The 25,852-nt window shown below is 44.4% G+C and overlaps 2 long non-coding RNA genes across 2 annotated transcripts; both read left to right on the forward strand.

Moving 5' to 3' along the window:
• Positions 1-794: 794 nt before the first annotated feature.
• On the forward strand, positions 795-6,932 carry LOC109273378 (uncharacterized). Its single transcript, XR_002083008.2, has 4 exons — positions 795-1,296; positions 4,335-4,413; positions 6,062-6,236; positions 6,726-6,932. It is a non-coding gene; the product is annotated as an uncharacterized LOC109273378 (long non-coding RNA).
• A 1,518-nt stretch (positions 6,933-8,450) lies between these two features.
• Positions 8,451-10,540, forward strand: LOC128772758 (uncharacterized). Its single transcript, XR_008416908.1, has 2 exons — positions 8,451-9,715; positions 9,826-10,540. It is a non-coding gene; the product is annotated as an uncharacterized LOC128772758 (long non-coding RNA).
• Positions 10,541-25,852: the final 15,312 nt, after the last annotated feature.

Genomic DNA, 25,852 nt, shown 5'->3' on the forward strand with positions numbered 1-25,852 from the left:
CCTAGAGCACCATTGCCCTCCCTCTCCTCACACCCTTTTCAACTAGGTAATTCCTACTCATCTTCCAGATTCCACCTCCATTGTTCTTAGAGAAGCCCTATACCTACATTACATTGGGGCTTAAAGCTCTCCAAGTGCCATGAACTGTGCCTTTAAGATACCTAACACGGAGAAGTATTATAGAGTTACTTGTAATCTCCATTAGGCAGGGGCTGTCCTTCTGTTCACTATTATACTCCTCAAGTCCAGCACACGATAGGTACCCAATAAGTATTTGTTGAGTGACCGAATGAATGAGTGAATGAATGAATGAGTGGGTTTAGTATTTGGAACTTGTGTTTGTGCCTCTAGAGAGGACGCCTCTGGACTTGAGGTTATCCTGATTCCGAATGAACATCTTTTGCAAAGCTCTAGAGTCAGAAGCAGCCATGGTCCCTGCTTGTGGAGCAAAGAGTCTGTTAGCCATTGGCTGCAGAAAAGACTCTGAGCCTTGTCTTTTCCAGGACAGGCCCCCAGCAGAGCCATACAGAGTGGCCAGTTTGCCTTCTGGCCCATTGGCGTCTTTGGGTTCCCACCCCTACAATGTGCCCCGGACCCTCAGATCTTCTTCCATATCTTGGCAGGCTCCTATGCCTGCATTTCTGTTCTGTTCTGTCTCCAGAAACCTTTTCCATCCCTGGCTGTGGGGCCTCCGGGGACCTTCTGCTCTCTGAGCTCCTCTTTGGGGTGTCTGTGTCCTTCCCCGGACACAGGGAAGGCTCCAACGGTTGCCTTCAACTGCCGTCAGAATGTTCTATCCTTAAAATTCTCAGGGGTTGGTGCCTGCCCTCTGCAGCTAGGTGGACTCCAAGGCTTTGAGCCCAAAGTCTAGGCTTTCACCTTGACGGTTGGCTCAGCCTTCAATAACCACACAGCCATGCATGGCGATTCGATTTTCTGACCAAATTCTTACTCAACTTTTTCAAGGCAGTCATGGCTGCCTGCCTGAGCCCTCTGGCGTGGTTTCACAACCTCACTGGACTCTCCCTGCCTTAGCTGAAAAGAACCCTCTCGTGGGAACTTTGGCAGACCCAGCTGAGGGAAATTGGGGGGCCAAAGCACTTCCCGTCGCCTCACGTGGTCCAGCCCCTGCAAGGCAACTCTGACCCCAGGGTGCAGCAGCCCTTGGTTGCAACTGTCCCAAAGCAGCGTCTACTCCTAAGACTGGAACCACATCGGCCTCTCTATCCCAGGGCTGGGGCCACACCTTGAGGAGGAGGGAAGGCCATGTTCATGGCTCAAAGAGACAGTGCAAATGTGTCATTTAGAGTGGCTTCCCCTTGGTCACAAACGTGTTTATCTTTAAGAAATATGAGCTTGTCTTCCCTACCCCTTAAATCCTTCAGGCTTGGCCGTCTTTCTTCTGAGGTTCTATCTCAGCTGTGCAAGTTGGGGCTTCCTCTCTTATTTGATTGTGTCTTTAATAAAACCCTGGGCTAAAGGCCCATCTGCTCCGAGTTGGCTTTGGGCCCTGGGTCTTAGTCTGGCCACTCTTGGTGCTCCTGGGACAGGGCATAGTGTGCTCCTCTCTCATTCATGCATTCATTCATCCATTCGTTCATTTAATATCTGTTGAACTCCTATGTGCCAAGCACTAGCTAGGTCCTGGGGATACCAAAAGTGTCAGGCAAATAGAAACGGGTGCTGATCCTTAGAGAACCCCTTGTCTAACGAAGGGGGCTCTTGGATGTGGGGAGGTATGTGAGTGAGCCATGCAAGCTGGGGATAAAAGTCAAGAGGCTGTGAGAACTTGTAGATCGGGTTTGAAATTTTCGTGTTTTGTCCTAGAAGCCTCAGGGAACCATGGAAAGATTTTAAGCAGCGGAGAGAAATGGTCACATTTGGGTTTTTGGAAAAAGACCCTAGCTGCTGTGTGGTTTTTGGGAAAAGACCTTAGCTTCTAACACCAGTTAGAAGGGGGAGGGGAGTGGGGATCGGTCAGGGAACCCATCAGGAAAGGCCAGTGTCTAGGATTGGAGGGGCTTGGGGAGAAGGGGTTGAGAACATAACCCACGTAGAGGAGGATGGCAGACCGTGGGTGTAGATTGCAGAGGCAGTTGACCAACACTGAAGGCAGACACTGGAGCAGGGACACAACTGCCAGGCGTGGAGCGTATTGAGTTGAGGTGCCTTTGAAAGGAGGCGATATTCAGGTCAAAAGCTCAGGGGAGAGGTGTGGCCTATAGATAGCCATTGGTGAATTATCTGCTATATGTAGTTACTCCATAGGAATGGTGGAACTTGCCAGGGAGACAGACTGGAAAAGCGAGGGTGCCTTGGGGTCAGGGAGGTGCATCTGTCCAAGGAGGTTGAGGAGGAATGGCCAGAGAAGTAGGAGGGATGCCAGGGAGTGGTAGGGTCACAATAGCCTTGAAGGAGTATCTCTGTGTTTCTCCACGACCATTTGCCTTAATCACAAACACATCTCCTTCATCCTGCATGTTAGATGTAGGGATCAGGGGGCAAACTAGTCTGGTGCTAATGCCCTCTGGAAAGGGCATGTGGGCCCTCAGCCTGGGCAGGAGGGCCAAGGAGGATTCTGGCAAACTCCGTGAGATTAGGTGGCAACGGCAGGCACATCAGAGAGTTGGGGACAGGCATGGAGAAGCTTGTGGCAGTTCAAGGCTGGGTGGGAGAATTTTCTCTGTCTACAGGTCCATGGACTGTGAGTTCAGGGACATTATAAAGAAAGAGAACAAGGAGACCAAGGGACAGGAGATGCGGGGTCTCTTTGGAGGTTGTGGGGACTAACAAGCTCGATTTGGGAGAGGTAGTGAGAGGGAAGAGCAAGGCCAGTTCTGACCACTGGCTTCCAAGAAGGCCAGCTTCCATGGCCTGTTGGGTCTTGAGATAGAAGCTATTTCCCACCCCTTGTCATATGGGCATGTTTCTTGGAGAAGCAAGGAGTAAGAGTTTGTCAAGGTAAGAGAACAATCAGAGGGGAGGAGAAGATCACATAAGGGAAACCAGTGAGGATCTGAAAGGGAACAGGCCAGTACTCCAGGACTGTTGTCCCAAATGTATTCAGGCACCGAGAAAATTTCTAAAGCCCCTCTAGCCTTTTTTAGAGCTGCTCAAAGCATATGGGGCATGCCTAGGGCCCAGAGAAAAGGGGCAGTGGAGAGGCAGGCTGAAAGAAGCAGGGAGGGTCAGCGTGGGCCACAGGTTAAGACGACTTCAGCAGATAGAGGCAACCATCAGATCCTCTCCACCACTCTCTGGGCCAGCATACCACAGCTAGCACGGACAGACTCCTTCACCCCTCGCCAAAGCACTGGGTCTGGCTGCCATCTTGTGTCTGGCTATTTCAGACAGCCCCCAACTGGAGTCCCTCACGGTAAAGCCTTACCACGGAAAGAGCAGTCCTGCCAAAGTGCAGGCTTAAGTCCATGGACGGGGAAGAAAGAGTACTTTCAGACCCCCTTTGGAGTGTGGCTTCCTCATGACTTCCAAGGCAAGATACATTGGGACAAAGAAATAGGTTTTCAGGGGGAAACAGGAGACTCAGTGTGGGTACCAGAGATGGCCACCATGACCCTGAAGGGACAATTTTGGAGTGGTTCTCCCCAGGATGGGGGGCAGGGGGCAGGCAATGCTTGCACTTCCAGCCCTCAATTTCCCCACTTGTAGAACGGGGGGTCATGGAAGAGTCTACCTGAGAGAAATGTTGAGGATTTTACGAGTTAATTTTTATATAGGATACTTAGAACAGCCAGACACATCACAAATGATAGTAAATACTATCACGATTTCACGAGACACTGTCCATTTACATGAAATTCTTGGACTTTGTGGGCACATAACACATTTCCTACCGATGTGACTCTACACTGCTCGAAAAGTAGGCATTCCAGTTTAATGATTTAATAGTAATGAGGAGATTTAATTCCAGAATTACATATTGGGATCATTTTGAAGAACTTTTCCACGAATGCTTATTAGAGTGGAAAGGATACAGAGTCAGGTGTCAGAAGACCGCAGATATTTGTTCTAGCATCTTCCATATGCTAGACTTCAATGGCCACTGTGATAGAAATGGTACTTGCATTAACAGAGCTGATGACTCAGTTGGGGAGACAAAAGTTTTTAAAAAGTTACAAATTAGGATTAGTGCCACCAAGGGGAAAATCCCCAAGGGGAAGAATAACAGAGAAGGCATCTAACTTTAGGTCATGAAGATCTTCTCTGATAAGTTGACATGAAGCCAACTTTTGGCCACTCAAAAGTGGTTATGGAGGTGTCTGGGAGGTGGGGGGTATTCTGGGTTAGAAAATGATTTCCTTTCCCAATCTTAGGCAACCCTGCGAGCACCAATTTCTACATTTGTAAAATGAAGATAAGCCTACCTATCCAACTGACCACAACAGAGCTGAGGTGAGGATACAATGAAATGATGTGAAAGAATTTTGTTAAGCACAGACAGATGCACAAAGAATCTAGGAGGGAAGAACTCACTGACAATTTCCTTTCACTTTTTCTATGCATTCAATTTGGTTTCTGTGTCTAACACGACTGTAGTACACGAGGTCTGTCCGGGAGGGGCAGTGGCTAAAGACCATGTTGAGAATATGTGACCTTGGCGTCATGAAGAGCTGTGCAAGGTGAGAGGGGTGTGGAAGGGACACAAAGGTGATTCTCTGGAGAGAAGATGGCTGAGCTGAGCTGTAGGAGACGAGTGGGAGAGACTCCAGTTTTTTGTAAAGCTTAAAAGCTGGAGAAATTTTAGTGTGGGGTAGTTGGTACATATTGCAGTGCTCAGTAGACACGAACCCTTCTGGGACCCATCCTCAGGGAAGGGCATAGTCAACGTTATTTAATCTTTGCCAAGCTTCGCCACGAAGTTCTGGAAATAGGCAGACATGCTTTTCCCGGGGTACTCAGAGCTGTGACTTCCATCCAGTAGGTAATTACCAAATGTTTGATGCACTGAAGGACACTCCAAGATGGGAGGCATCCAGGGGGAGCACTGCCAGGTTACCCTGCAATTTCTGGGCTATAAAGGAGTCTGGGAGACGGGGATGAAAACTATCTGTGGGTTTGCAAAAAACCATCTTATTCCACACTCACAGTGAAGCAGGACAAGTGCTACAGATGAGTGAATCCAGGAACTGCCGTACTCTGGGGAGGAGGTATACCCCTGGGCTGGACGGTGGGGCATCAGACATTGCCATGGTTCCTCTTTTAATATGAAGCCCATGGAAGATGCTGTGCTGCTCATGATATCATAGTGTCACTGCTGGGCATTGGTGACTACCCAGCCTGTGTCTACAGTTTCCAGGTGGAGTTTTCTGATTGTTATTGTATTGGTGATTTTGAGAACATTTAAGGGGAAATAAACATCAACCAGTTGAAGATGTTGCCTAAACAGGACTTGGCAAGATCATGTCCCGATAAAGACATTTTCTCAGCTACTCTTTCAAAAGACAAAAGCACCAAAACAAACATTCTAGTGGAGGGGCTCTCAGATGCCCTTCAGTTGAGAGGGGAACCCTCTGGAAGGGAAGGAAATGGTTAAGGGGGCGGGGAGAGGGTCTTTTTCTTCCAGGAAGGGAAGGTCAGAAGGAGAAGGGACTGACTTTTGTGACACCATAGGTTTCTGTTTGTGGCTATTCCTTGCAGAGTCTGGGCCCCATGTTCAAGGGCACTTCCACAAGGGTCCATGGAAAACCCCTCAAGCTAAAAGCGACTTTGACTTTTGGAACTGAAAATGTGAACTTGTATGAATGGCCTTGTGTAGGTAAAGAGGAGGGACTAAGGAAGGCATTTGGAAGAGAAAAGTATAGAAGGGGCCAAGAGAAACTAAGGGCTCTGAACAAGAAGGGGAGCTGGGTCAAGGGAAGGAAACCAAACTTATTCAGGATTAGCGGAAATGACAGAATGGCAAAGGAAATCAGGAGGAGAAACTGGGAGGCCAGCTCAGAGCTGCTTGGGCTTGTAGGGGAGCATTGTGCAGGGACAGGGGGCCGGACATGAAGGGTCTAACCATTTCCTGTCTTGCACCTGTCTCTTTTTCCACTAACAGCCACCTGTCAGCAGTGCGTGGGCAGACTCCCGACTCCACAAGAATGGAGGGAACTCAGTGCATCTCATGGAAGGAAGACCTCACATTGCCAAGTTGTCAGTCCTCCCCGAATGGATCCCTGCCTTTGACCCAATTCCGATGAAAATTGCAGTGAGAGCTTTGTGCACTTGGAAAGGTATTTCTAATATGTATTTGGAAGAATTCATTTTGGAGAAACAAAAACTCCCGTGTGCACGCGCACACACACACTCTAAGATCAACAAGTAAAAGCTTGCATTGTTAGATTCTGAAACACGCTTTAAATTTGAAATCTTTTGAACGGTAAGAAGCTAGTGGCCAAAGAGGCCAACGATAAAGAATACAAAGCCCAGATATGGGTTTATTTTTGCCTTATCTGTCATTTCCATTTAGGACTTTGAGTACAATAGATGCATCACTGTTCGGAGCAAAGCAAGGTAAGTGCCCCCCGTTCATTGCCGTTGTGGCGCAAAGACTAGGGTGAGGGCAACACCAGCCAAGAGCGCCATTGTTTCACATCATGTCATGCTGTGTTCAGCGGCTTAGCAATCTTCCTTTTGGTCTTTACTACTTTTTATAGCTGGAACCCTGAGAGCTGTGAGTTCTGTGTTTGCTGACTAGCTGGTGTTCTTGGTTTTCTTTAAAGGTGTGAACACAAAGGCGAAGGAGGGCAGCGTGAGGCCTCTAACATCCTACAGAGCCGGGGCAAGCGAATGCCGTGTCTCCACATTCACTCGCCGCTTCTGAAAATGGTTTTCCTGTTTTCTGAAATGCATCTGCGCGCTCTCTACCCCCGCCCCGCACCAACCTGGCCACCCTGTAGATTATAAACGAAGGCCCGTATCCTTCAGTATATTGAGTCGGTGATTTCACTGAATGAACGTGGCATTCCAAGTCAGCGGGTAAGTGTACGTCATACAATCATTGGCCCAGAAATTACATTATTATTATTTTTATTATTATTATTTTTCGGTGAGTAATTACTGAGTGCCTGCTCGGGGGCAAGCTGGGCATTGTTGTGGGTGTTGCAAACCAGCACGTGAACAAAACAAATGAAGTCTTTGCTGTCCCAGGGAGCGGCCAGTTTTTAGGGAAGGAGAGGCACAGTGAACTAGGAACCACCCCAGAAGGTGAATCTGGCTGTGGAGACAGAAGCTGCTGGCTGTGGTCAAGGAAGACTTCTTGGGTGAACTGGGGCACTTGGGAAGACGCCAGAGGACGTGCAGGTGCATGCCATGTTGCTATCTGGGCGACAACGTTCCGGGAAGTGGGTGTCGCAAATGAAAAGGAACAACGGGTGGATTGGCTGCCCGAAGTGGGTCAGTTTTTATACCTCTTCCTCTGTCCAGTAATTAGTGTCAGTAATCGTGCAATAACTAGAAATTGTCGTCTTGATGCCCTCTTTGGTTTTAAATCAATTTAAAGAGGTTACATTTCATTTTCAAGATAATATTCAATTTCAGAAAAATATTGCATAATGACCTTAATTATGTATATTTGCCCTTCACCCCCAACCCCCCCCCCAAAAAAAACCCAACCCCTACATCTTAAAGAATCACGCCGTGTTCACCTCTGAAACTAAACACAAAGAACTCCAAGGGGTCAGATGGAATGACAGAATGAAGGAAGTCTGATTCTGATCCTTTGACTCTGTAATCATTGTGCTATGGTTGTGTCTTTTGGGTCTATTGTTTAAAGCTCAAACTCAGAGAAATGTAGGGCAGGGGACTGGAGAGCCCAACTGTGCCCAAAGCAAGCTCCAATGATTCTGAACCATTATCAACGAAACTGCGAAATGCTGTCGATGAATCCATGGTTATGTAGACCTAATATTTATTTGTCTTTGTGTGTACGTGTGTGTGTGCATGTGTGAGTCTGTGAGCATGTGTGACCTGCCTGCCTGCTCCCCAACTCTCCAGTATGTGCCTAGTCCCAGCATTTGCCAATCTACAGTGTGCAGATTTTCCTTAATCACGTCTGTGGCTGAAGTTAGGTTAAGTCCAGTAGCTCTCAGGGCACCTCCCAGCTTGTGGAAGGTTCTTTGGACCTGTATTTCTATGGCTCTGATGGGAAGAATGAAAAATTTATGTTCATCAAGCTTAGCTCCCTGAGGTTTTTGTGTTTCGGACTCTCCCACAGAATTTACTGTGAGGGAGCCTCTTCCTTTCCTTTCCTTTCCTTTCCTTTCCTTTCCTTTCCTTTCCTTTCCTTTCCTTTCCTTTCCTTCCCTTCCCTTCCCTTCCCTTCCCTTCCCTTCCCTTCCCTTTCTTCTTCTTCTTTGTTTATTTTCTTTTTTTTAAATTTTATTATTATTTTTTTCTTTGTTTATTTTCGAGAGAGAGAGAGAGAGAGAGAAAGAGAGACAGAGCATAAGTGGGGAAGTGGGGGAGGGGCAGAGAGAGAAGGAGACACAGAATCTGAGACAGACTCCAGGTTCTGAGCTGTCAGCACAGAACCCGACGTGGGGCTTGAACCCACAAACCGTGAACTCATGACCTGAGCCGAAGTTGGATGCTCAGCCAACTGAGCCACCCAGACGCCCCTTGAAGGATCTTATTTCTATGTCACATCTTGCAGCTGCTTACCCTGTCCTGTCTTTGCTGGCTTCCCCGGGCTCCTGTTTCCTGGGAGTTTCAGTGCCATAGTGGAGCAACCAGATGAACAGAGGTTGTGGGTGAGAGTATCGTGATGCCTGCCTCAAGGGCATCCATTGTGCAGAAGAGAGACAGCCACCTACCGTTCTGTTTGGATGGATCCCAACTCTCTGATTGGGTAGACTTGCAGGGGGTGGGCTAAATGTTTTCCTTTTCTTTTTTTTTTAAAGACAATAAAGCAGCATTATTTCATATGGTTGAAAAATACAGCGGCTTTGGTTGTTTTCATTTAAACTAACCTAAGTTGGCAGAAGTTTCTAAATGCCGCTCCGTTTACCTGAAGATTGCCTCTCAGTCATAGTGCATATATGTCTCCATGTTAGCTTTACCTGTTTGAGAATGTAGTAGGACAACAGGGTAACGGAAGTTCTGGGTGCCTGGTCAAATCATTTTCTTGAACCGTAATTTACGTTAGTGCCTCTGCTGGGGAGAAGCTGGAAGGGGTAAGGCTAAGAGGGACTTTATGTCTCATCACGTCTCTGCAGGCAACAGATAAGATGGCACCTGAGAACATTACCCCTCAGTTTGCTCACAGAGGGTGGTACAACCCCAGTCCAGTGAGTCGATGCCTTTAACGGAGGGCCTTTCCCTGGAACATGGCTGACATCGGTACCCTTCAGGGATGCTGTTTCTATGTCTATAATGTCCCGTTGTTGTTGGCTTTAAGGTGAAGGTTTTACATACAGGAGTTTATTTGCTTAGAAGCTGGACGTTGCATGATTTGGGATAAGCCAACTGGGCTGACAGAACTTACCTCTACCTTTAGGTGGATGCTTGAGTTACACTGGGGATGAGTACACTGGGAAAATGACCCCAGCTGCCTCGGGTCTCTGCCCACAGGGTATGAAGGAAACTCAGGCTATTCATTTTTTTTTTTCTCTAGAAAAAAATATGTTTACAAATGTGAGCTCTGAAGAAAGGAGACTTTGGTAGCCAGTGGAGGCCACTGTGTTCCGAGACCTCAGATGGCCTTCAGCGTGAAGTAAGCCTTAACTGAAGAGCTTCACTTCTGCCCAGCCAGGACACTTTCAGCTTGTCTCTCAGTCTCCGGGGAAGTAATCTTGTTTAATGTCCTGTATTTTTCTCTCACAGCCTCTTGTCCATTGGGTGACAGGAAAAACACTAACTTGGGTTTTGCGTTATTTACTTTCTAAGATCCTAATTAAACTCCATCTGGTGCTGTTTATGGAAGGGAAGAGGCCTCTGATAAGCACAGCTGGGGAGAAGATTTCCCAGTGCTGCTGTCCCGTGATTTTGTTCACTTGCTCTCAGCACAGAGGCCCCTCAGTGAAAGGAAACCCGAAGACAAGATATCTGTTCAGAATTTCATCAAGTCCTCGGATTTGGGTGGAGATAGATGCATGACGTGGTATGGAACTGGAGACCCAGAAGATTCTGGAGAGTCTAGAACTCACTGCCTTTAAAGGCCCACCTGTCTTTCCCTTTCAACTCCATGCCAATGCTCATTCATGGCCCGACTGAAGAAACAAAAGGAAAATTAAGCTATTTGTGATCAGAATGTTGGGTCTTTAGATTGGGGAGGGACCAGAGAAGACATTCCACCCAATATCCTATTTTTCATAGACTGATCTAAGGCCTATTTACCCCCATGACACGCTTGTGTGTGATCAACACTGGCCTGCCGATAATGTGTCAGAAATTATTGCAAAGGACAATAGTTTCCTTCCTCAATGGCCAGGGATATGTGGGGCTAGGATCAGAACTCTGGGTCTTTAAAAACTATCCTATTTTTTTTTAAACATATGAACTGGATAAAAGTTATAAATAAATCAAAGTTCTTATTTTCTCTGTGGTGAATTCTCCTACCTGGGCCTGGAGGCAGAGTCTGCGCCGTGGCCACATTTCTGCTCCTCTCGGGGTCCGTGGGACCGTGTTCTGTGACAGGCGAGGTCCCTAGGGACCCAGGCAGCCATTCAGACAACCTTGACATTTGATGGGATGCGGTCATGAGTGTTCTCTGTGGAAGAAGGTGCTTACCTGGCGATGTGGGAGCAGATTGCCGCTGAAAAGCTCACGTGGTGAGGAAGCTGGGCATCCCCTTCCAGTCAGTAACGGCTTATAAGATGCTTCTGTGCCTCTTTCATGAGGAATGTGGCAATTCCAGAGACGAGGTTACCTGACAGTCTTATAAATATGAGGGTAAAGGGGAAACGGTGTGTGAATGTGGGAGCTAGAGGTGGTGGGGGGCATAGGAAGGACGTAACTCGGGGAGCAGAGAAGCACAGCAGGCTCTGTGGTCAAGAAGCGTCTGGGGGGGATGCTGGGGACCATTAAGGGCCTAGGGCTTCTTGGAGGGGGGACAGTTACAATGTAAAGTGATCTGAGCCCTCAGTCTGAGCATCAAACACATCATTCTCAAAGCAACGATATAACATGTCCTCCCTTCACGTCACTTCCTGGCACCACTTTCACAGGGACCCTTTCTATTTCTGGTTGAGGCATGAAGGCAATAGGCTGTGTGTGTGCGTGTGTGTGTGTGTTGAAGCTAAAATATCAATTCAAACTGACTGCTATAAATTTAGGAGATCAATTGTGATCGGTGCAATATTTAAGAAATAACTAAATATCTAAAGTATATAGGTATATATTCAAAAACGATAGGAAATAAAGAGAAAACAGCTCACAACAATGAAATCAATGAAACTCAAAAGAACATAGTATTGGAGTAGACAAATATAATCAAAGAGAGGGGTGCCCGGGTAGCTCAGTCGGTTCAGCGGTCTGACTTTAGGTCAGGTCATGATCTCACGGTTTGCGAGTTTGAGTCCTGCACTGGGCTCTGTGCCGTCAGCATGGAGCCTGCTTTGGATCTTCTGTCCCCCTCTCTCTGCCCCTCCCCTGCTGGATTGCTCATTCTGTCTCTCAAAAATAACTAAACATTAAAAAAAAAAAAAAAGAAGAAATCAAAGAGAAAAATGGCAGAGGTCCTCTTTAGTAATTACAGGTAATGTGTTAAAGTTTCCAAAATTCAGTGAGTGACGGAATGGAAGGGAAACACCAAGATCCAATTTTGTCTTGTCCACCTATAATTTGCTTTAGATGTCACATTGAGAAAAGGTGAAAATGAAAGTATGAGAAAAGATGTTCTAGGTAAGGAGTGAAAGAGAAGAGAGATGTGAGGTCTATAATAATTGAAAAAAAAAATTGACTCGAAGTCAAAAACTCTTACAATAGACAAAGAAGGGTATAAGGTATTGGTAAGGGTAAATTACCAAAAATACATATACGTATGTAAAACATTTGAAAACACCCATGAAAGTTACCCCCCAAAGCGGGGGGTGGGCACCTGTTTGGCTAAGTCAGAGGAGCGTTTATGACTCTTGATCTCAGGCTCGTGAGATCGAGCTCCATGTTGGGTGGAGAGATTACTTAAAAACAAACAAGTAAGTAACCTTTAGGAAAAAAAAAAGTCCTCCAAATATAGGAGTAAATATCAACTGAATTGAAAGAGAAATAGTTGCATGCTAATATCGAAGACTTCAAGAGCCCAATTTGAAATGGGGAGCACATCACATCAAAATCAATAAGGAAAAGCGGACAAGCATAGCAGTAAATGTATCTAATAGCCAAAAAAACAAAACAAACAAACAAACAAAAAAAACCAAAAAAAACACACACACCAGACTTTGAAGGCAATTTTTTTGAGAATTTTTCTTGAAAAGAACTTTGCTGAGGACACTTTACTTCCTCATACAGAGCAAGAAGCGCGCGCGCGCGCGTGTGTGTGTGTGTGTGTGTGTGGTGTTGATCACTTCAGGTCAACAAAAACGTGTAAAAAAAGTTACACATGTCACTTTCAGTAAGAACCACAGTGGCTGGTGCCTGGCTCCTATTTTGAGTAAAAGACAGGAAACGAGCCAGGCAGGTGTGGGTGAAGGTGGCTGTTTTGCCTGCATAGCGTTTCCAGAGTGGGTTGGGGCAAAGAAGGTTGTTTTTGTGCACCAGTGGTGGGCCCTGTGTGAATCCAGATGTGAGGTTATCTAAGGACTCGTTTGGAAGGACTCACCGTGAAGGCAACTGGAACTCCGTGGGGAGAGGCTGAAGGGGGTGCTGGCTTCCGGGGGACCACAGGAGTAAGGGGTCATCTGAAGAAGCCAAGCGTCTGAGCACCTAAAAGAAAGCGATGGTTTCTGATGGTCCGGAGGTGAGTTCTAAAGGATGGTGAAAGTGTCCCATCAGGTAGAAACATCAGCCACGCCCAGGACACCGGGCCAGCTTCTCACAGTGCTGGGGGCAGTAAGAACTTTCCTTATTTCTCCCTCTGTTTCATCCAGCCAACCCTGGAGGGGTCAGCACTGCATGTATTTGCAGAGGGAGAGGTGAACGGGGAAGAGGGGAGGAGCAGAGCTCACACCATTGTCCTGTCCACGGGTCTCTGCCTCCCTGCAGGCCCTGGCTGGGGGTCCTGGGGGACAGGGGTCAATATGGAAGAAGACTGAACTGTAAAGTATGCTATGACGTGACATTTTAACTTCTGGACTGAGAAGGTTCTATGACAAAGCGACCGCAGGACTCCGTGTTTCTTAAGAGTGGCCACAAAAGTCATGGGAAGGCTGGCTTTTCTTGGTGGAACGGTGTAAAAGGACCCTTGATGAAGCGCTGGTATGAGAACTGAGTACAGTTCATTTGTAATTGAGTCCAATTTCAGATCTTGCCAAATGAGCTTACACACGTCGATGACATCCTAAGTCCAAATCTGGCTCACCGTGAGCTTGGGAAGACCGTGGCAAAGTTCACCGAGGAAGAAAGAAAAAGTGCAGGAAAGAATAAAAACAGGTGCAGCTTACCTTGCCAGAGGGTGAATCAAATCCTAATATTTGCAGGAACTCACGGGCTTACTGCAAAGACCCAGGGATGGGCTGGTGAACCAATACGGTTAGTTCAGGACAGATAACCGTCTATGTGACAGTTAAGGATATACAGATCACGGCACAAACCGGAAACAAATTGCTCACCTTTAAGTGCCAAGACAAATGGTTGTCTATTTTGAAAAACATAAATTTGGATCTTTCAGAAAATCAAATGATCAAATAGATAAATATAAATAATGAAGCTATAAAGTATATGGGACAAAACAACCCCCGGAGAATTATTATTTTGTTTTGGATCACTTAATATGAAGCAATGATAGTAGATACAAAGGAAAAGGATGTTAAAATGCGCTTCATTGAATTCTCTTTGTCAGGGTGCCTGGGGGGCTCAGTCGGTTAAGCCTCTGACTCTTGATTTCGGCTCAGGTCCCGATCTCATGGTTCGTGAGACCTAGCACTGCGTCAGGCTCGGCGTTGACAGTGCAGAGCCTGCTTGGGATTCTCTCTCTCCCTCTATCTCTGTCCTTCCCCCACTCTCTCTCTCTCCCTCCCTCAAAATAAATAAATAAAAACTTAAAAAAAAGAAATATCTTTGCCAAACACGTTAGAGTCAAAATTAAGAATCTGGTGATATTTGGGTTTCTGCCAGGATGATGAACGAGGCATTTGGAATGGCTCTGTCGCTGAACACAGCTAGAAATATTGGAGCAAATGTATTTTTTAAAATCCCCAGATGCGTACATGATGACACACAATATAAAGAACATGAAGGCAAAAATACAATGAATGTCATGTCTTCGAAGAGTTAAGATCCTAAGTTAGGTGTTGGCTTAGGCCATTGCTTGCATGGTTTCCAAAGTCATGGGTAGGACTCAATTCCCAACATCCATGCAGGTTGCAGGTTTGAATAGGAGATCCCCTCCATGCAATTGTGATTCTAAAGAAATTATCCTTTTAAGGGCAAACCGGAAAAACCCACCTCCCACATCTGCAGGGGACTGCAAAAATAACCATTGGACGTTGGACGTAACACTTGGAATCGAATTGAGGAGCTGGGACTTTCCCTGAGAAATTGTAACAAACTTCACCGTTTGCCTGTTTGCTGCCCCCAACGCCTGCCACCTGACAGGTCTCTAGAGTCTCAGTTTGAGAATTTAGCTTAAGTGATTCTGGACTGGAAATTTCCATACATGTCTGGCAGAAGCAAACGCCGATTCCATCTGGAAGAATTCATCCTCCCTCTCAATTAAATTCTGGAAGAAAATCAGCAGCTCACAATAAAAAAAAAATTACAAGACACACGCAGAAACAAACTACCTGGAGTGAAAGCCAGCAGACACAGAAACATCAGATTCTTGAAGGTTTCAGATATGGAAGTTATCGGATGCAGAAAAACACATCTGTTAAATAAGTTTCAAAATGCAAAAGAACAACCTGAAACTGAATACAGGACAAAGAGATTTGTAAAAGAATCAGATAGTCCAGAAATTAAAGATAACTGAAATTTGAAACTCAAGGGTTAGATGTTTTTGCGTGCAGTCAGAATTGAGTGACAGGTACCAGATTTTTATACTGTTGCCTTAAACAACTAGAAAAGGAGGCCAAACATAAGAAACACGAGTTTTTAGACATTGGGCAGCAGGCAGACAAGGACCTCTCAGCCCTCAACAAGAATTAGAATAATTTGGTTCCCATCAAGCAGAGTGGAAAGCCCTCATAATATATGAGACGTCAGAATAATCCTCAAAAGGGTATCACCTTAATAATGGATCTAAATTAATACTACACTAGGGGCTCCTGGGTGGCTTAGTTGGTTGAGCGCCCGACTCTTGATTTTGGCTCGGGTCATGATCTCATGCATGATTCGTGAGTTCGAGTCCTCAGTTGGGCTCTGCACTGACAGTGTAGAGCCTGCCTGAGATACTCTCTCTTTCTCTCTCTCCGTCCCCCCACCCCGCTCAAAAATATGTAAGCAGTTAAAAAAAGAATGCAAAAGAAGGCAGGGAAAAAATTTAAAAAGAGACAAACAGAAGACAGAATAAGTAGAAAACGAATGACAAAATGACAGATTTAAGCCCAGCTATATTCATAATTACATGAGCTGTAAATGATATAAACAGTGCAATCAAAAGACAGATAGTTACGGATGAACAAAAGGAACGCTTGATTATCTGCCGCCTGTGAGAAACACACCTTAACATAATGATACAGATAGTTTACAAGCAAAAGGATGAAAACATACATCCTGTGCAAACACTAATCAAACTACTACCATTGGCATGTTAATATCAGCCAAAGTAAAATTCAGAACAAGGAATGTCACCAGTGATAAAAAGGGCCATTTTCATACTGATCAGGATGATATAACAGCCCCAAACGTGCATGCTCATGAGAACAGAGCTTCAAAATATGCTACCCAAAAACTTTTAGAACTGAAAGGACACATAGACAAATCCGTGATTCCTGTCGGTGATTTCAGCACTAATATATCCGGAATTGAATGAACAAGTTGCCAGAACATCAGTAAGGGTATGGAAGACTTGAACAAGCCCAAAACCAATGTGCTCCAACTGATATTTATAAATCGCCCAAACTGGAAAGAGACACATTCATTTCAAGTGTACGAGGAACATTCACCAACATGGACCATAACACTGAACAAAACACGTCTCGATAAATGTAAGGTATCGAAGTCGCACAAAGTGCGTTTTCTGCCTACAAAAACATGAACCCACAAAGAAGAAACAGAGACAGGTCTGAAGAAAATTCCCCAAATGTTTGGAAAGTAAACAAAATCATTCTAAATAAACCATGGGTCAAGGACAAAGTCACAAAGAAGATTTGAACTTGTTTTGAAGGGAATGAAGAGAAAAAAAGATACCATATCAAAATTTGGGGTGTGCAGCTGAAACAATGGTTAGAGAGGGACGTGTGGCATTGCATATTTACTGTTACGAACTGAACTGTGTCTCTTCCCCTCGTCCCCCTCTCATCCCTATGTTGAAATCCTAATCCCCTGTACCTCAGAATTTGAAGTTGGAGAGTGTCTTTAAAGAGGTAAATAAGTTAAAATGAGGCCATTAGACTGGGCTCCAACCCAATAGGATTGGCGTCCCTATAAGAAGAGGAGATAGGACACAGACACACACAGAAGGAAGACACATGGGGAGAAGATGGCCAGTTGCAAGCCAAGGAGAGAGGCCTCGGATGGAACCGACCCTGCTGATACCTTGATCTTGATCTTCCGGCCTCCAGAATTGTGAGAAAATAAATTTCAGTTGCTTATGCTGCTTACTCTCTGGTGCCTTGTTGTGGTGGCCCTTGCAAATTCATATACTTATTAGAAAAGAATGAAAGTTCCCAAGTCAAAAATCTACAGATCCACCTTATGAAAATAGACCTATATAGAGGGGTGGCTCAGTTGGTCAAGCTTCCGACTTCAGCTCAGGTCGTGATCTCAGGTTCGTGAGTTCGAGCCCCGCATCAGACGTTTTGTTGTCAGTGCAGAGCCCATCAGATACTCTGTCTCCCTCTCTCTCTGTACCTCTTTCACCCGTGCTCAATCTCTCTCTCTCTCTTCTTGCTCTCTCTCAAAAATAAATAAACATTTAAAAACAATTAAAACAAAAAAATAGAATAAAAGTGAAGCAGGAATCTATAAAATAGAAAAACAGGAGAGAAAAATCAATACACCCCAAATCTGGTTCTTTGAAAAGGGAAATAAAACTGATAAATCTAAGTCAGTTAACCCAAAAGCTGGTTCTCTGAAAGCAGTAATAAAACTGATAAGACATGAGCCAGGGTGATTAAGAGGCAAAAGTAAAAACTCAAGTGAATGTCTGGGTTGATAAAGCACTGACAGGGATCCTAAGAGTATGAGGATGATAAGAATACCGTGAACAACATTATGCCGATATTTGCAACAAGTTAGATGAAACGGACACATTCTTAGAAAGACACAGACTACCAGAGCTCACTGAAGAAGAAATAAATAACCCGAAGAGCTTTCTATCTACTCAGTAATTCTAATTTATGGTGAAAAACCTTCCTACAGAGAGGGGCTTCTCAGTTTACTTTAGTAAACAATTCTACACAACCTCTTCCCAGCAAATAGAAGAGGAGGGTACATCCCCTCACTCACTTTATAAGTTCAGCCTGACCTTGAGACCAAAACAACACAAATCCAGTTCAAGAAAAGCAAGCTACAGACTGATTCACCTCGCGGACAAGGAGGCAAAGTTAATTAACAAATTAACAAATTTTAGCAAATCAAATTTAACAACATATAAACAGAATAAGAGATCATTACCAAGTGGAGTTCATGCCAAGAATACATGATTAGTTTAACATTCACAAAACATTGTAGTTTACCATATTAACAGAGCAAAAAAAAAAAAATCATCTTGATAGATCCTGAAAAAAATTGATACAGTTTAATATATATTCATCATAACAATTCTTAGGAAACTAGTAATAGAAGAGAACTTCCTCGACATGATAAGGGACATGTATAATAAAATCCCTACAGCTCACATCCTACTTAATGGTAAAAGAGTGAATGCTTCTTTTTCTAAGACCGGTAACTAGGTAAGGCTATTCTTTTTCATTGTCCCTTGTATTCAGTATTATTCTGGAGGTCCTAGTCAGTGCAGTCCAGGCAAAGCAAGGAAATAAAAGGTATACAGATGGAAAATAAAGGAATAAGACTGTCTTTATTCACAGAGAGCATAACTGTTTATGTAGAAAATCCTAGGGAACTTACAGAGCTATGACTAGCATGAATAGGTGAATTTGGCAAAAGGTCTCGGAACCAAAAGAGTCCGTTGTGCTTCTACATACTAGCAAGACACTCAGAAATGGAAATTTAAAAAATATCATTAAAAAATATCATTTAAAATATTATCAATACCTAAAGCATTGAGAGATCACTTAAAAAACATATGCAATGCCTATGCATTAAAAATGATGAAATATTACCAAGAGCAATGAAAGGAAAGCTACATAAAAGCAATGATCATAGATTGAAAAACTTACTATCATCAGGCTATCGATTTTCCAAAATTTGACCTATCTCTATGTCCGTTGGAACCTCAAAGTCCCTGCAAGCTTTTTTAAAAACAGAAGGTCAGCAGCAAATTCTCAAATTTATGTGGAAATGCAAAGTACCTCGAAGAGACCAAAACAATTTTGAGAAAGAACAAATTGGGAAAAATTGCACAATCTGATTTAAAGACCGACTATAAATTTATAGTAGTCAGGGGGTGTGCTATTGGCATAAGGATAAAGATATAGAACAATAAAACCTGATAGAGAACTTAGAAATAGATCCATTTGGTTAATTAATTTTTTACAAAGATGCCAAGGTGATTTAGTGAGGAAAGGACCAATTTTTCAACAACTCTTACTTGAACCACCGGATATCCATATTTATAAAAGCGAACCCTGGCTCTTATCTCACATCGTGCACTAAATTAACTCAAAGTGGAAAACAAATCTAGATATAAGAGGTAAAGTGACAAAATGTCTAGAAGAAAATATAGCAGAAGATTTTTTACTGTGAGTTTGGAGTAGTCAAAGATTTCATAGTTTGGACATAAAACCATCAAAGAAAACAATGATAAATCACACTTCATCAAAAGTAAAAACTCTGTTCCTAAGTAGACACTGTTAAGAAAATGAAAAGGCAATCAATAAAATGAAGGAAAATACACGTAAAACAGAACCCTGATAAAGTACTTGTAGCCAGAATAAATTAAGAACATTTACAACTCAATAATAAGAAATAACAACCCAAGTAAAAAACGGACAGAAGTTTCAATACACACTTCACCAAGATGTGCAATTGGAAAATAACCACCTGAAAAGATGCTGAACATCATTAGTATTAGGGAAATGCAAAATCAAACCATAATGAAACGGGGTGCCTGGCTGGCTCGGTCAGTAGAGCATGCGATTCTGGACCTCGTGTTTGTAAGTTCGAGTCCCGTGTTGTCTGTAGAGATTACTTAAAAATAAAGTCTTAAAAAAATACCCATAATGAAATGGGTACCACTACAAATTCATTAGGATGGCTACAATTATTATTATTATTTTTTTAAATTTTTATATTTATTTACTTCTGATAGAGACAGGGCACAAGTGGGGGAGGGGCAGAGAGAGAGAGAGAGAGAGAGTGAGACAGAGAGACAGAATCTGAAGCAGGCTCCAGCTCTGAGCTGTCAGCACAGAGCCCGACGCGGGGCTCGAACTCACAAACCAAGAGATCATGACCTGAGCCAAAGTCGGACGCTTAACTGACTGAGCCACCCAGCTGCCCCAGGATGGCTACAATTAAAATGACTGACCATGGCAAGTGTTGGTAAGCACATGTAGCAACAGGGATTCTCATATATGACTGGCTGGAATATCAAATGGTACAGAAACGTTGGAAAAACAGTTTACTTACTCACTGGAAATGGAAGCATGTATTCACGCAAAAATTTGTGCTCGAAAGTTTGGAGCAGTTGTGTTCACAATAGCTGAAAATTGCCAACACCCCAAATCTTCATCAACAAGTGAATGGATAAACATTGTAGTATAGCAATAAAAGGGAATAAAAAGGAAGGAGGAACCACAGATACGCGACAAAGATGAATTTTAAAGGCATTATGATCAGTAAAAGAATACGGATGCAAAAGAATATGTATTGTATTCGAAATTTTCCCTGTATGTGAATGAAATTCTATCCAAGGAAGAAGGATAGTGATGGAAAGCAGATCAGTGATTTCTAAGCCTCAAGGGGCAGGGAATTCACTGAAAGAGCCACAATGGAACTTTTTGGTGGTGATGGATGTATTCTACAATTCTCATGATTGTGGTCACACAACTGAGTACATTTTCCAAAGCTCACTGAAATACACACATACCCTTGGTGTATCTTGTGTGTAAATTGTGCCTCACTAATGCTATCATATACATATACAGTTATATACACATACATATATGTATGTGTATATATACATATACATATACAGTTAATCATATACACAAACAGGATGAACTGAGATATTCTCAGAGATATTCTCCTTCTTGCATTTCAGAAGGAGAACAGGGAAAAAAATCAGGATAGCAGCAATATTGGAAATGGTTAACAATTTTCAAGAACTTTGAAAGACATCAATGCACAGACATGAGAAGCCAAATGCGTTCTGAGCATAAGAAAACAAACCCACATCTAGAAACGTCTTGGAAAAACTGGATATTACCCAAGACAGGGGGATCTTAAAAAAGCCTGTGAGAATGTATTGAATATCTTAAATGACAGCCAAACTATATAATACTACTGAACAGCAACAATAAAATATGTAAGTTTGTGGGCTAGGGGAAGGCAATTGAGAAACTAGAATTATATACTCAGCAAAAATATCTTTTATAAATGGGGGCAAATGAAAGCCGTGTCACCCAAACATAAACACAAACTTTTTTTTTTTTTCCCTAATACGCTTTTCCTAAATTAGTCAAGTGTCAAGAACGCAACACAAGCAGATAGAAAACGATGCCAGATGGGAGATTTGAGAGATAGGAGCAAATTAAGGGTATTAAAATCTGTGGCTTAACATAAGCAGTCTTTGACTATGTAAGAAAAGAATAATACTCCGTGGGACTCAAAAAGGAGCAAACTAAAACACTAGACAGTCACGGGAGAGGAGGCATTTTGTGAGAAGTTCTTGCATGTGTGAGCCAGGAGGAATAAACGAGACTGTTCATGACAGCACTATGGATGATAACAACAGCTGAAAATAACTCTAACGTCATCAATAATAGGACGGATAAGTATGTATAGTCATACAATGGCGTATTTTACAGCATGAATTATAGCCTTGCGCAGCAACCTGGTTGAACTCCAAGAAAATAAAATGGAGTTAAAAAAAATCAAAGCAAGCGAGAGAGGAATATATATTGCGTCTTTGACATCATTAAAATTTAAAAACATGCAGAAGGGGTGCATGCAGGCAAACAATGTGGTAAGATTACACAGAACGGCAAAAGTCAGCAGAGTGGCTACATTTGGTGAGGACGGAATGAATGCACGGTATCTCAAAAGGACTGAAAGGGATTTCAGAGACCATTTTATTGTTCGTTTTCCTACCCTGGAGGGGAGTCCGTGGGTGCTCATTAGTTTAGGACTCTTTGTATCTTATGTGTATTATCTCTACTATCTCTCTATCTCTATCTCTATCTATCTATCTATCTATTCTGTTTTGCCAATCGGTTTCTAATTTAAAAGCACCAGCGAATCTGGACCATTCCATGTGGTTTCCAACGCCCCCAATTACCAGACTGGTGTGCTTTGGTTTAAGATTGATGAAAAGATCATGTGAGTGCAGGCCACATCAGTACGGGAGAAGCCACCAGGATGGGGTGGAAGGAAAGAGGGATGCTGGGAAGTTGGTAGGGAGGGGCCTCTCAGATGAAATGCTATTTGGGTATAAAACCCCTGTAAGAATAGGTGGCTAGTTTCCAACCTTGAAAGGAGCTAAAGTCTAAAATACAAGTGATACTAAGAGATTCATTGAGCGTGTATATCATTTCTATGGAATGGAGCTTTCTTTTTGGCTTACCAATCTTCATCAAGTGTTGGGCCAGTTGAGGACTTTAGGTAATTTTCCCTAAATAATTTTTTTTTTTTTTTGTCTAGAAAATGATCATCCATGTAAGTTTTATTTTCATTTAATTCTATTCAACATCTACTATAGGGCATATGTTCAATTACAGGATTAGAATCTACCAATTCACTCCCTTACAATAAAAAATTCCTTAGTGTCTTAACTTTGTTGATGGAAATCTTTGTTAAATGTGTTGTGTGCTCGCCTTCCTTCTTAAATAGATGGTAACATAACTTACCATTTTCTTGCTAATGTAAGGTCATCATGATGGACATGAGTCGGGTCTTGTGCTGAAGCACGGTCATTGTAAGGCTTTTGCCCTTCTACAAATATCCCCATTGCTGTGCATTTTCAGCCTGCCGTTACATGCTTTTTTCCCCCTTTCCCTGACAGATTAGGCTGTTAGCTAATACATAACAGCTTTCTTGCCTCTGTAGTTTGCTGCATTTTGTGTATTTTGATCAGGAAGCAAGGCAACTTGTTAGAATTACGTGTAAACTAAGAGTAAATAGGCTATGAAGGAAGGCATTCTTTTTCTTAACCAAATTTAATGGCGATTATATTAGATTTTCTCTTGGATCTTTTCCAGATAATATTTTCTAAACTTCTTCTAAATAACATATATTGACATCTAAGTAAGGTGAAGTTCGGCATAGGGGTTAAGGGAACTTTGGAGCGAAATTGTTTGGACAAATCCCTTACTCTTTGCTTCACTTTCCTCCCCCCTAAAGTAGGAGTGATTAAATAATATTTACCACTTCAAAGGATCCTTAGGAAGATCAGTCAAGCTAGTGTCTATCAAGCACTGAGCACATTTTGGGATCTAAAATGCTATGAATTAATCACTCAGGATTCAGAAACGAGGTTGATGACCTTTGTAGGATAGCCTGCGAAAGCTTTCCTAGCCCATAAGGCTGCTGAATTGCAGGGCTGGCTGTAGGATAAGATTTAACCCGAGGCTCTGCAGCAGTCAGCCCTGGTGAGGATCCGGGCCCCGGGGGCCGTGTCTACCGTTTGCTTTTGCAAATCTTGGTTTCCTCCCTCATCCCACCTGTGCTGGACGCAGAAGGCTGACGTCTGCACGCTGCTGACGGCCTGTTAGGGAAAGACAGATACTAAAAAAACCCTACAGGATCTGACTGAAAGAATAAAAAGGAAAGGCGATCAAAAGCTGGGGGCAGAGAGCACAGAGGGGAACCCAGCTCTTTGTGGGCCACCTGGAGGAGGTGGGAATTACGCGGCTGTTTGCAAACCTGGCAGAAGTTCGATGGGCGGGTGGAACAAAATCAGAAACCGTTGGGGACGGAAAACTGATAGTGCCTGGTGCCTGCTGACAGCAGCAGAGAGGGGAGACTGCTAGGCAGTTCCCAGGTTTTCATGAGATTTCGAATAAATGGGGAGAGAGAAACTACTCCCCCCCATCCCCCGCCCCGGCCGCACCCCAGTCCCCCAGGCAGTGTGTGGATTCTATGAGGTGATGTTTGGGCCCCGCCAACACACAGTAGGATCCCCATAAATGTTAGCTCATTGTCTCCTGGGACGGGTAAGTTCTAAATTTATTGTTGGGAAATTAAATGAAGACATCGGGGCTACAGCATGGCTAAGTTTGCAGCTGAATTTTGGATTACTGCTGCGCTGCCTTTGGCTGATGAAGCTGGGCCTTTCTTGCTGAAGTTGTTCTCAGCAGATTTAGCTCTGCTAAGCCTTTTTTTTTTAAGTGGCCTTATGGGGGACTGACAAGTCGATTATCATAAGAGACTGGGTAGGGGCACCTCGGTGGCTCAGTCGGTTGAGCTGCCAACTTCGGCTCAGGTCATGATCTCGCGGTCCGTGAGTTCGAGCCCCGTGTCGGGCTCTGTGCTGACAGCTCAGAGCCAGGAGCCTGTTTCAGATTCTGTGTCTCCCTCTCTCTGACCCTCCCCCGTTCATGCTCTGTCTCTTTCTGTCTCAAAAATAAATAAATGTTAAAAAAAAAAAATTAAAAAAAAAAATAAGAGACTGGGAGGAGGGGGGGATGGTAAGAAGGAAACGTTGCATCTGATGGCACAGGGTCATTCGTGTTTTGTGTGAAGGTTGCAAGCAGAGGTTTTGGTTCTGCCCAGAGGAACCCTCTCTCTCCCTGGGGGTGGCTTTGCCTGTCGATTATCAGCAGTAGGGGGCTCTTGGCTACACCTCTCAGGGGCCCAGTTCCTCTGATAGCACTGGGGTCCCCACCCTCGTCACCATTTTGCTGGGGCAGGAAAATGGCTCTGTGTCCGCTGGGCCTCCTGCTTCTTTCCGATTCCAGCACTCGGGACTGCCTTCAGATATCCAGCAGCGGAGAGGTCCCTGTTACCGCCTGTCCCTCCTCCCGGCATTTGAACCCCGGAATCCCAGGCACCCAGGGTCCCTCTGTCCCGCTCCCAAGCCTGCCCAGGGCTAACAGGGCCGCCTGCCCAACCAGGAGAGATTTCCCAATTCAGACGAGCTGGCTGGTTCCCGTTCTCAGGTGCGAGGCTGGTGGGGGAGGGCGGGGGTGGCGAGCTCCCGGCCCTTTGGCAGTGACACTGTCTCTAAGGAGAGGGGCGGGTGGGGACCAGGAGGGGGAAACTCAATCACAGTTGCAGGAGGAGGGAGGAGGCTTTTAGTCAAAGTGCCCGTCACCGGGGGCAGCTGATAGCATCGCCCGCCCTGGTCTGGTTACACCTCCCTGCCTCCCCAGAGCGCTAATGAGAAGCCCGCAGTGGACACCAGAGAAGGTGGTCCCCACGAGCGGGCGGCGGGGGGGTGCTGGGACACAGGGCAGGGGGAGGCAGGGAGGGGGGCGTAGGATTCCAGAAAAAGCATTTTGTAGTTTTGCCTCAACTCATTCCCTTCCCCAGTGATGGAGATGGCTTCCTTCTCTTCGAAGTGCCTGAGAAAAGGGCCATTTCTTTTAAGGACACGATGTTCTGTTTCTTCCAGGACAGAGAAGGCATGGAGCCTTTCTCAGCTACACCAATTGTGGCTTGCATTTGGCCCTGCCCTTGCTGGACAGTGTGTGGGGCCTTCTCTTCCCTTCCATCAGCCGCTGGTTACTGAGGGCATGTGACAGCCACGCTCTGGCCAAACCCTATTGCAAACCCCTCTCCAGCCTGGTGGCAAGGGAGACCGGGACCCTGGGATTCTGGATGAGTCCATTTAATTCTCTGTTCATTGATGTGGAACTAAAGTCAGATGCCTCTTGCTGTGCAGTGTCACGTTTCCCCCCAAAAGGAGACATTTCTTCCTTCCTTCCTTCCTTTTTCTTTTTTCTTCTTTCTTTTTTCTTTCTTTCTTTCTTTCCTTTCTTTTTTCTTTTCTTTTCTTTTCTTTTCTTTTCTTTTCTTTTCTTCTCTTCTCTTTTCTTTCTTTTCAGAATGGAGTGTTTTCTCTAGGCCTAGCGCTAATTAAATGCTTCCCATGCATTATCTCATGGGTCCTCGAAATAATCCTACCCTGATGGGCATAGCTTTTCATCCTCCACTGTGCAGATAAGGAAACTGAGGTCTAGAGAGGTTAAGTCACATGCCCAAGGTAGTGACATAGCTGAGGTGCGAGATAACCTAAGCTTTCTGACTCCCAAGCCTTTTGACCCAAAAGCGTCACTGAGTGAGTATCTGGTATCTGTCGCCACTTGTGACT

Source organism: Panthera pardus, unplaced genomic scaffold (genome assembly GCF_024362965.1).
Source record: "Panthera pardus isolate Hobbes unplaced genomic scaffold, ASM2436296v1 HiC_scaffold_24, whole genome shotgun sequence".
NCBI classification, from domain to species: domain Eukaryota; kingdom Metazoa; phylum Chordata; class Mammalia; order Carnivora; family Felidae; genus Panthera; species Panthera pardus.